The sequence below is a fragment of the Pimephales promelas genome, chromosome 5, assembly GCF_988280905.1.
Source record: "Pimephales promelas chromosome 5, fPimPro1.hap1.1, whole genome shotgun sequence".
In the NCBI taxonomy this organism is placed as follows: Eukaryota; Metazoa; Chordata; class Actinopteri; order Cypriniformes; family Leuciscidae; genus Pimephales; species Pimephales promelas.
The window spans coordinates 43184757-43197170 of record NC_142773.1 but is presented as its reverse complement, the minus strand read 5'-3'; the positions used below and the strand labels follow the sequence as shown (position 1 = coordinate 43197170).

General features: G+C 37.1%; 1 long non-coding RNA gene across 1 annotated transcript; it reads right to left on the bottom strand.

The window, feature by feature from the left end:
* Positions 1-4734: 4734 nt before the first annotated feature.
* LOC148981522 (uncharacterized) lies at positions 4735-9101 on the bottom strand. The gene is made up of 3 exons (XR_016168418.1): positions 8821-9101; positions 6423-6498; positions 4735-4969 (listed from the first exon to the last, which is right to left on the bottom strand). It is a non-coding gene; the product is annotated as an uncharacterized LOC148981522 (long non-coding RNA).
* Positions 9102-12414: the final 3313 nt, after the last annotated feature.

Below are 12414 nucleotides of genomic sequence, written 5' to 3'. Positions count from 1 at the left end.
ACTTTTTTGGTGAAATGAAAAATATATATATTTATCGCCAAAGTTTTACAGTTTTTTTAAAATATATATATTGTATGTCATTCTATATCTTGTTTCAAGTAATTTGTTGTATGTTTTAGTTTTAGTTAGCAACAATAAACCTGACCCAAACCTGCTGTTTTATGAGATATTTTTCCCTCAGATCATCATTTTGATTGATTGATTGATTATTAGACAATAATTGAGTCGTGCAGCAACACGTATGATTGACAGATGATCCCCCTTCACCCAGGTGTGACGCTGCTACACTCACTGGTCTCCATGGTAACAGACACAGGCCGTCGGATGCTGAGCCTGAGCCCCTCGTGGCTGCCATGGCAACAGATGCACAGAGGACTGTCGTTACCAAGGCGACGTGAGCCTTTGAAATCAAACGACTGTGATGCTCTGAAAGCCTTCAGTCCGAACACAGTTACATTTAGATCAAGACGCTTTCAGATGTCCTGTCCTTCACTGTGGAGAGATTACATGATCATCTAGCTCAGATTTAATAAAAACCTGACACTTCGTTTATTAAACCTTCAGACACAATTTTAAAAAAACAAAACGTTTGGATATTGTTTTTATGTTTTCTTTTGTCATATTTAATGCATCAGGTTTATGATAGTGGACAGTTTTGATATTTATATTAAATGTTGATGCTTGTAATGTAAATCAGTGAGATCTTTATAACAGATGTTTACATAATATAAATATCAATATCTGCTAATAATGTCTTGGTAAGATATTTAAATGCTTATTATGTCGTTTGAAAGCATATAATACATGATTGACAGATGAACTAATTGCCTTCCTCAAAAGCCTGATGATCATATTTCAGACTCGTGATTTTTTAATAAATGATATGATATTCAAGTACACCTTGAAACATTAATAACAATATCAAGTTATTCGGATGTCTGCTTGATAAAGCAGAAAGAGCTGAAGAATTACTGATGAAAGAGTCAAACTCACTCAGATTCGGATCATTTAGAGGCGTCTGCGAATCAAATATGACACAAACCTTACAGTCAGAGTAATGCATTATTAACACAGCCAGCAGTTGGGTTGAATATCTTCATTCGTCTGTTTTGACGTGAACTGCATTTCAGTGTCTCTGTAAAAGATGAATGCATCTAATCTGATCTCTCTGTTCTCTTCTTCTACTTGTTTAATCATTCAAGCGGTTTGTTTCAACAGAGCAGCTGATTAGAGAGAGAGTGTGTGTGTGTGTGTGTGTGTGGACACTATTGCTCACATCTGCAGATTGACTTTAGTGGACACATAGCCTATTATCTGTACAAAAACAATGTGAATGAAATAAATAAAGGCCTTTTAATAAAAACTGAAAGTCTTTCTATCCATCATCATCATGATCAGCATGAGCGCGCGCTCACACACACACACACACACACGCAGACTGATGAATGTTGAGATGCTGCTGCCCTCTAGTGTTCTGATAGTGTTGATGCAGCTCTGGAAACTTATATTGTATCATATTATTTTGTATTATATTATTATAGACCATCTGCTGTGACATTCAAACTACAAGACAGTCGTTCATTTAAATACAGTATCAAATGTGTTATTTCAGCGAGTTGCCAAGGCAGCATTTCCAATTTTAGCTTCATTTAAAAACCATACATGTTTGGATTTGTTTCAACTACACAAATCACACGTGACATCCATCCAGAGCAAGCTCAATACATGGCTCTGGATGTCACCGGAGCTGGCTCTGGATGGATGTCACGTGTGATTCGTGAAAATAAAAAGATTTTTCTTCAAGTGATCGTGTTTCTTGAGCAGCAAGATGCGTAGCCTAATGTTTTTGAGTGTCTTCTGCTCACCAAGGCTGCTTTTATTTGATCAAAAATACAGTAAAATATTTTTCTAATGTAAATAATCTGTTCTCTATGTCAATATACAGTAAAGTGTAATTTATTCCTGTGATTTTCAGCATCATTACTGCAGTCTTCAGAGTCACATGATCCTTCAGAAATCACTCTAATATGAGGATCTGATGCTCAAGAAACATTCAATGTTGAAAAGTTCCATTATTAATTATGTTCATAACATCATCTGTGTCCGTCATAAAGAGGCCTGAAACGTCTTTAATATCCATGAGTCGTGTTTCTGTTCCCTGCAGGTTTCCCTCAGATCAGACGAACTCAGAGACTCATGTGGAGCACACACACACACACACACACACACACACACACACACACACACACACACACACACACGAGGAAGGTTTTATTCTCGTCTCATTCCTCCTCTAAACACACACACACACACACACACTCACACTCAGCTTTTGAAGAAGATTATGATGATGTTTTAATGAGATTTTCTTTTCTGGACCTCGTCCCGGTTTCATTTCAGAGGCAGTGACTTCAGAAACATTTGCTGCTGCTGTTCTGGGTGAAAGTCTCTTCACATGCTAATAGCTATATATATATATAATATATGAAGAGTTCAGATGCAAAAGCCTTTAAGTGTCATTTGAAATTTTCTTCTAGAATGATCATTTTTATCAAGCTTGTATATTTAAGTTCAGTGATTTCACTTAAATGGCAATGAAGATTACCTATTAATTGTTATTTAAGTGAAATTACTGAACTTAAATATACAAGTTTGATAAAAATCATCATTAAAGAAGAAAATTTCAAATGGCATTTAGAGGCTTTTGCATCTGAACTCTTCATATATACATATATACCGCATCCGATAATCGCCTTGTGCTTTTGTTGCTTTTTTATTGTGATATTCACACAATAAATGTGTGTTTGTGTCTCTTTAATGCAGATAAACTGCCCATCTCTCCCTCTTTAGTCACAGCAGCAAATAAACATCATGGGAATGTTGAAAGATACAGAACAAACTGAAATCTCACGTCATCAAATCGTGTTTCGCTCAGACGTGGACACAACAGCGAAGAAAAGACTTTAACATTTACCAGAAATGTTCTGTTTGGGTTATATTTCAGTGTCGAAGAGAGTATTAGTGCCCGATGCAGGACATGCCTCCTTCAGTGTGTAACCTGATAGGAGCGTGTGTGTGTGTGTGTGTGTGTGTGGTCCGGTTCTGTGAGACCCGATAGACACACACACACACACACACATCAGCATCTCACTGCAGGGAAACACATGTGAACAAACAAAAAATAAAAATACTTTTTTTTTCACAATTCTCACTCCTTTCTCATAATTGCGAGTTATTAATTAAACGAGTTTACAGCTCACAATTTAGAAAATTTTGAGAATTCACTAATTTCTGAAAAAATTGAGTTTTCATCTTGCTTTTCTTTTTTTCTCAGGATTATTATTTATTTATACATTTTTTTTGCAATTAAAAATGTTTGCGGTATTTACATTTTTCGCAATTTTGTCTTTGGCATTTTTCCTAAAAAAATAATTTTTCCTACATTTTTCGCAGTTTTGACTTTACATCTTACAATTAAAAAAAAAACATTCTCAGATCTTTGACTAGATTTTACAATATTTTATATTATTTCTGAATTTTGACATTTGACTTTACATCTCGCAATTTGGACATTATTTTCTCTGAATTTTAAGTTTGCATCTTGCATTATTAAATTTTTTCACAATTCTGACTACATCTCACAGTTTTGACTTTTTTTCTCCGAATTTTTCCTTTATTTACATTGTTCGCAATTCTGACTTCACATCTTGCCATTTTGACTCGTTTTCAAAGGAATAGTTTGCGGTTTCACAGTGTAGATCAGTGTTTGCTCTGGAGCTGGATTCATAATATCATCATTAAAGCAGATAAAAGGAAACATTTTCAAACGCTTTCATTCCCTTTGAACTGGTTTTAAAGAGCAGCAAATGTAAACACGGACTCTCCCATAAAGTCACCGGATCAGAAAGTTAATAATGATCAACGCTTGACGGTTTCAGATATAACATGTTTTCTGCAATGTTAAATATATAGCCTACTTCATAGAATGTGTGTGTACCTAATGACCTCTACACACACACACACACTTCTTCTGTGTCTCCTATTATACACACACCGGATCATTCGTCAGCTCTGCTCCACGACACACGCCTCTGAAATATGGCATGTTTAATCCCGGCTGTGTGGTTTTGGATGTCTGTCCTTCAGACGCCTCGAGATACCATCGGCTGTCCTGTCAGCAATCACCAGTCCTGCGCACGGGTCACTATAGTGATGTCATTAAACATCAGTGAGTAACAGAGGACATACTTCACTAAATTAGATATTTTGACCTTTTATGTGCTAACATACAATTTTGGACTATTGGATCTAACATAGTCCCATGCGCGTTCGTGACTCTCCTGTTCGAACTCGTTCATCAAAATGAACAAATCTTCAACAAGTCAACTGGTTCATTTCATTAATTGAATGAACCAAATGACTCGGAAAAAGATTTGTTCATTTTGATGAACGAGTTTGCATCACAGAACAGGGCAAGGCGAGCATTTGTGCTTATAAAACTTAAACTTTGTTATTTATTTATTAAATGAGCGATCGTTTCGCTTGATAAAACATCTGGAATCGTTTAAAGCCCTTTGAACAGTTTGCACTGAAACTCTCATTTGGACCTTGAACCGTTTGGACCCCATTGAAGTCCATTATATGCAGAAAATCCTGGAATGTTTTCATCAAAAACCTTAATTTCTTTCCGACTGAAGAAAGAAACACATGGACATCTTGGATGACACGGGGGCGAGTAAATTATCAGCTAAAGTTTTTTTTTAAAGTGAACTACTCCTTTAAACTGTGCATTTCAAACAGGAATAAATGTTCCACAAATCTGGAGGGAAAAGAAGAATCGCAGCTCGTTGTTTTTGGAGAGATTAAACTCGATATGAAGGTCCTCGGGGTGAAGGGTTCGAGAGCGAGATCTTCATCTAATGCCCTACAGCTGATGTCTTGATTCAATAAGCCGCTTGATCCTCCTCCCCTGATGAGTTTATAAAACACGTGTAATGAGACACAGACCCTGCACTCCTCCGTCGGCCCCTCCAACATCACAACTTTTATTTATTTATTTATTTATATCGCGCATTTAATAGCCAAGCCACGCTGTTGTGCTTCAGTTATAACGAAAAACAGTCAAACATACAGTACATGCATGAAAGCATTTCCCGAGTCTAGCACACGAAGGCATGCACACACACACACACACACACACACACAGCTGTAGAGTGAGATCAGTGCAAACCAACTAAAAAATAAGTTACAATACACTCTAAAAAATAAAGGTGCCAGGAAGAACCAAAAAGGGGGTTTCGCAGTGATGCCATAGAAGAACCTTTTTTGGTTCCCCAAAGAACCTTTCACTGAAAGGTTCCTTGAAGAACCTATTTTTTTCTTAGTGCCACAAAGAACCTTTTTCAGTACTGCAAAGAACCCTTCTCAAAGGCTCTTTAAAGAACCTATAACCAGATTAATCAATCTGATCAACACTTTGAGAGTTCAAAATGAAGAGCTCCTGGCTATTCGGTGTACAAACTGAACAAAGAAAAAGTCTGTGTATAGAAAAAATCTGACTTGTTGGCCTACCTGAACTGTAATGGGGACTCGAACCCATTTTAAATTGTCTCAGTCTTAATACTATACTAATTATTATTATTTGTGTTAGTGATAGCCCTATATTGTAAAAAAAAAAAAATGCACCGAAAAATTAAATTAGATTTGTCCAAATTTCTATATGCACGTGAGCATGTACTGATTTATTGTATTTCGACGGAAACTGCAGTCAAGCTTTTATTTAGGCGGAAAAACAAGTTTACAAACTCATTTCATTCAGATCTAGTAAAAAAAAAAAAATGCTGTAATCATCAACTATGCAAAATGTGAAAATACGTTGCCATAAATAAATGTGGGAAACACAAATTCACTCCAACAATATGAGGTCACATGAGATTGTGAAGAACCATTTTATAATCTGGTGCTACAAAGAACCTTTAGTGCAATGGAAAGGTTCCTTGGATGTTAAAGGTTCTTCATGGAACCATATGACCCAACAAAGCACCTTTGAAGAACCTTTATTTTTAAGAGTGTACCCATAAAAGCAGATCTATCGTCTGTCTATTGTTGCACACACACATCAGAAAGAGGAGATGGCGAAACTGTGGAGGTTTGGGTGTAACTGTTTTCCAGACGTCATTAAACTACAACAAAACCTCCAACTATAAATGGATTTTATGCTCATTTCTCCAGATCTCTCTGTTAGCTCCTCCTAACGACTTACAGCTCTGCTTTATTATGAACATATTGAAATGGTTATTCACATTTATTAGAAAAATGTGTGTTTCGAGAATCTTTAAGTTCATCACGATGAATGTCATTGTGCAATTTATAAAAACTCATTTAGACTCCCTCAGTTTGTAAAACATAAAATAAGCACTTACTGTGGACGTCAAGCGTTGAAATCAAAGCATCTTTTATTTGTCATCAGGAGCTGAAGGTCAAAGTCAAGATGATTCCCTGAAATATGTGAAGAAAAAGAACATTATTTTAAATGTTAACTTATTATTTTTATTTTTAATGTAAACTATCATCTTGTCACAGTTATAATCCACTACATTCAATATTTTACTCATGCATTTTCCTACTTACTATTTCCTTTATTTAGAAAAGTTCACAATGCTGTTGCAGATGGAACGCTTGTAATGACATCATTCTCTAGGGCACTGCTGATTGGTTCCTGCTGTATCAGTAGCCAATGAGCTGTCAGAACCCCTCCTCCTTCCCCAGCTCCACTTGTATTTCAGTAATTCAAATTAAAAGGTGAAACTAATATATTTATATAACTAAATGCATGATTAGAGGGCCGACATTTCTGTATTTAAAATCTTTTTTTTTTATTATTGATTTCATGTAATATTGTAATTTTCTGAGATTTTGAATTTGGGGTTTTCATAAACTCTATCCTTAAAATGATAACTTTTGCATGATATTTTAATTTTTCCAGTTTCACCATATATTCAGGGTTTGAAATGAACTTTTTCACTCATTGACACAATTTGGATCAACTAATTTTTTAAGTTGCCGGCCATTCATAACTTCATAAAAATGTTAAAAAATATTTAAACAAAATCCTGTCATCCAGCATCTCCTCTTCCTCTTTCATCCTCATCACCATAAATGTGTTTATGTGGACAGATCAATACAGCACACAGAACATGAGGATGTTGGAAAATAAGGTCTTTTCTGTTCACCAAATGCTTTTTAATCGTCGCTATCGCTTCAATGCAAGTTTGTAGTGACGAGTGTGTGTTCAAGTCAGCAGATATGAGCAGATTCTGTAATACGCTGTATTTAATATACTTAATAAATGTGCAAACAGCTCGAAGTGTTTCGGTCAGTGGACGTTTGCACACACACACAGTCAGTGTGATCAGACTGCTCACTCCCAATGTAAACCAAACGCACCACAATCACTTCCAGAAGTGGGTTTGAATGAAGCGAAGGCCCATCTGTGACGTCTCCAGCGGGTCTGGCTTGTGGTGCCAGATTTTAGCCTTCACATATAAATAAAAAAAAGTCCCTCACACCAGTTTACTGTAACGCTTTAGATGTTTACATCCACACACCCTCATCCCAGAGCCCAGTGTTGTCATGGAAACGGAGTGTTTTCATCATTACCATCAATCCCAGTCTGCTTTAACTTTCCACAATCGCACAGGAATCTGATGTGAAACACTTGGTCTTCACCACAAATCACTGTTTTACGTTAATCGCCTCATTACAATGAATTTAAATCAATTATAAATAATTATTTGTATTGCCAATCAAATGAAATATTTTGAAACGCTTTCATCTCATTACTCGCCTTTTTACTTGTTATTTTTATTTCCAATCAAATCGCATTATTGCCTTTTTAAATTGAATGAAATAAGGAATTCTTTTGTATTATAATTAAATGAAACCACTTGTAATGCTTCATTTCATTATTTATTACATCATCATTGCATTATTTGCCTTTTTTAATTAAATCTAATTATTTAAATTAAAGATTTAGAAATCAAACATCAAAGACACACAGAGACTTCACACACGAGTTCACCCTCACAGCATTGTGGGATACCAGTGACCAAACACCGGATAATCATTTCATCCAAAGCTGGAGAGACAAGAAAGTGTGCCAAAAAACATTCTACAACTCTATGGTTCTTGGCTCCATTATAAAGAACCCTTTATGCCAAAAAGGTTCTAACTCCAGGGTTCTTGACTCCAATAAAAAAATAAAGTTTGATTTAAATAAGTTGTTCCAGTGACAAATATTCCAGTTTTCAAACCAAACATGTACATGTTTTGATGGAGTGTGATGATCTAAATAAGCATGAGAGGTATCGTGAGGTTATAATGGCATTTAACCACAGAGCCGAAACTAACTCGTCTTGATGATTTTGATTGATGAGCATAATCAGTGCAGTGAATTACTGCCTGTAGTTCAGCATTTTAATTATAAAAAACACATAATCATCAAAAAACATGAATTTAAAACAAAAAGATGAACCTCAACTGAGTTCAGGAATGTTTCCGGGTTATTGTCTGCAGAGATGCGTAATTTAACAACAACAGTTTCAACATATTTACCTCAGATTTCATATATGATCTAGGATCGGCTACTAAATTCACATTAATATGTTACAAGTGATTGCAGATGTTATAGAAATAAAAGAAACTGAGTGTGAATCAGACTTCGTGTTTTTAAGCAAAAATGAACGCATTCTCGATGTGTAAGAAGTTAGCATGTCTTTGATTAGCCTTACTGAACAGAGAAGCTAAAACACCTCAACTCACTTTAATGGTTAATCCCTCCTCTCCAGGATCACCGTTCCACATCCGAGTTTACACAACTGGGAACGAGAGAACGTCGAGAGACTGTAGGAAAGGGAAAAGGCGAGTGAAGTGAAAGAGGGAAATGAGTTGAGTTGGTGGAGCACAGCCATCGGGATTAAAGCGCGAATACCGCGGTAAACTCCATGGCAACAGAGGAAATCCACTAAACAATCAGATTAATACAGCGGTTCAGATTCATTTTCTGGTTTTGGACCATTAGAGATCTAACGTGGGCTCTGGGGGTTTCAGTCGATGGTATTTGCGTTTCTTTAAAGGTACACTCACTGACTGTGTGTAGGAATATCTCCCATCTAGTGAAATTGTATTCTGTATTCAATAGCGTTCTCTAGCGCCGCTCTCTCTCTTTTTTTTCAAATGCGTGTTGCAGCTACGTTAGCCGTTATAGCCATATAGTTGAGAACGCTATTCGTTTGAATGCAAAATACAATTTCACTAGATGGGAGATATTCCCACACAGTCAGTGTACAACAAAAAAACTTGCAAGTGCAATCCAATACAACCCTGCATACAGTTAGTAAACCAATGAATGATATATAGACGAATCCGGCGAAACTAACGGAAGTAAGCGGGGCGCCATTACTGAGCTGTTGCTGGGTAGCGTTGCAACATTGCCTCCTATTGTTTTAGTTGCAACTTGCGTCCACAGGAATAAACAGCCCGCGATTTACGACTGTCACTAACGTTACAACGTACCCCTTGTATAATGTCGAGTGGGTAAACAGTTTCCGTTATAAATTGTTTCAATGGTGGCAGTAAAATTTTAATTTTGAAGAAAAAACACTGTGAATACCCCGGGTCGACTGCCCCTGTCTGGTGCCGTACGGTTTACAGATTTCCTGGGCGAGTACAAGACGTGGACATTAGAGTATAATAACAATTATTTAATGAGAGTAAAAAAAAATTAATAAATATGTGGTATAATGATCAGCAAAATCTCCTCTCTTGCTATTTTTTCTATTCAATTATGGTCATTAAATGGCTTTCCTGAGCTAAATGTAACGTTATGTGACATAATTGTTTTCCTGCTGTTATATTGACCTCTTTCCATGGTTTAAAAACACTAATTGGTCGATATTATGTATACTTTCTAGCTGTAACGTTACCTTACCCTTGCCTGTTGCAATGTGAAAATGAGATAAATAATGGACACAAATGAAAAACATGAATTTGTTTATTTGATTTCATTCATTTATTTATTTATTGTTGCCAAAGGCAGATCTTTTTATAGTTTCATCGTTAGCAAACGTTAGCCTAGCTAGCTTGCCAAGCTATTTTCATAAATAACGTTAATCTGTAAGATCGTTTGTACCTTCATCTGTGACTGGAGGCCACTGCAGTCACAGATCAAACCAACAAGTCATTCTGCCTGGCTGTAGCTGTCATCGAGGGTGAGTTCGCGTTATCACCGAGGTTTTTTTACATACCGGTGCATATGTCTGTATGCCTGCCCAGACAGCAAACTGACATTGAATCAACGTGGAAACGACGTCTCTCATGACATTGTTGATTTTGCTCATCGAATTAACGTTGAACCAACGTCAGACGCGGCATTCTTCAAAGCTAAATGAAAATCGAAAATTGGTTTGCTTTCATAACGTTGAAACAACACGTTGATTTCAAGGTGATTTTCCGTTAGTTTTGAAAGAATGACGCGTCTGACGTTGGTTCAACGTTAATTCGATGAGCAAAACAATGTCAGATCAACGTTGTTTCGATGTCATATTTCCATGTTGAGTCAATGTCAGTTTGCTATCTGGGTGTGTAACAGCTCAGTAATGGCGTCGCCACAAGATGGCAGCCTACACAGAACGCTCGTCGGATTCGTCTATAGAGTGTCGAAGTTATGACGTCACTCTGTAGGCCAAAACGCGGAAGTGAGTTACCATTTTAGCACTACGGTTCCCTCGCTCTATGGGACTTTTGAATGGGTTTTTGCTAAATCGCCTCAAATAAGGTCTGTGACCGAGGGAACCCATGCGCCGCTAGCTTCCGAGTTGTCCTACAAAGTGACGTCATCACTTCGGCACTCTATTGACCAGACAATACAGAAGTATAGGCTGGTGATTGGTAGGTTTAGGGTCAGGGAATCGGGTCCGAAATCAAACACAAAATGCTTTCTGTTCCTCTCTGCTATTATAGTTTTTCAAGAACGACATGGAAGCTTCCATGGACTTACCCGTCCCATGTAATTAAAGATAGCCTAATAAATTCTTCGACTTTGCGTATGAGGATAAGTCAGATCAAACCTGTTCTAGACAACATCAAGACTCTGTAAAAGTCCTCTTTAAACAGCTCGGCCGCTGTAAATCACCGCAGTAAACATGATTCTGAAGGCTTTCATTGAAGCATCTGTCTTTGCTCTTCAGACTTCAGCCGTTACATCAGAATTGGACGAATTGCGCAAAGGAAAAAAAGGAATTGTTTTTGGTGAGCAATTTCACAGGAGTGGTGTTTCACAGGATGTGGTTTTCCACAAAACATTAAGTTCGAACAATAGAGATCGGGGTGAAGTCACCATTTCACAGGATTCACCAACATCCACAGCCAGAGAGAAAGAGAGAGACAGAGAGACACAGAGAAAGAGAGAGAGAAAGAGAGGCGTCTCACTCCCACTTAAGTCTCGTCTGATTGCTGCCAAACCAAAAGATTAAAGTCCTTTGAACTGAGAGAAACTCAAGCCCGTTTAAAGCTCGCCTTGTTTTGCTCCTCTCTCTCTCTCTCTCTCTCTCTCTCTCTCTCTCTCTCTCTCTCCATATGGTCACACCATTTCCATTCCTCTCGGTTGAAGGACTGAGACTCACTGTCTGTCAGATCAACATGTACAAAGACTTTTCTACACGTTACAAGAGATGAGGGAATAACATGTGGATTCACTTTAGCATGAAGTCTGTCGCCGTTTCCCTCAAACACGTCGATCTGGAGCTCTTTTACCCAAGAGAGCGCTTCATTTGCTTCACAAATATATATGCGTTGCCAAAGCAATTCAGTTAAAGCAGCAAACACGTGTTCATTGGATGACGACGACGTCAAAGAATAAAATGAAAGTAAAGAGGACAATTATCATAATAACGACAAGAAATAACCATGTTAATGACATTCTTGACATTCTTGTTAAACTTTTTTTTTTATTCAGACATCAAATAGCCTTGAAATAATTGGTTTCAGGATAGATTTCTGATATGCAGAAAAATAATAAACTAAATAAAAAATACTACTCAGACATTCTGCTGAACATCTAGCTTTGAGTTTGTGTTTTGTAGGTTTTCAACAACGTGAGGATGAGAAAGTGATGAGAAAAGTGTAAGTTTTAGGTTTGCATTGGTCGTGCTAAAGTGAATCCACATGTAAAACATCTCTCAGAGTCTCAGACTCATGTAAAGTCTGTAAATGTCACATCTGGCAGTCTCACTCCTTCATTTCAGAGGAATGGAAATGCTGGGACTATATTTACATTTATGCATTTGGCGGACACTTCTATCCCAAGTGAAACGCACTGCATTTTATCAATGCATACTTTCCCTGGAAATCGAACCC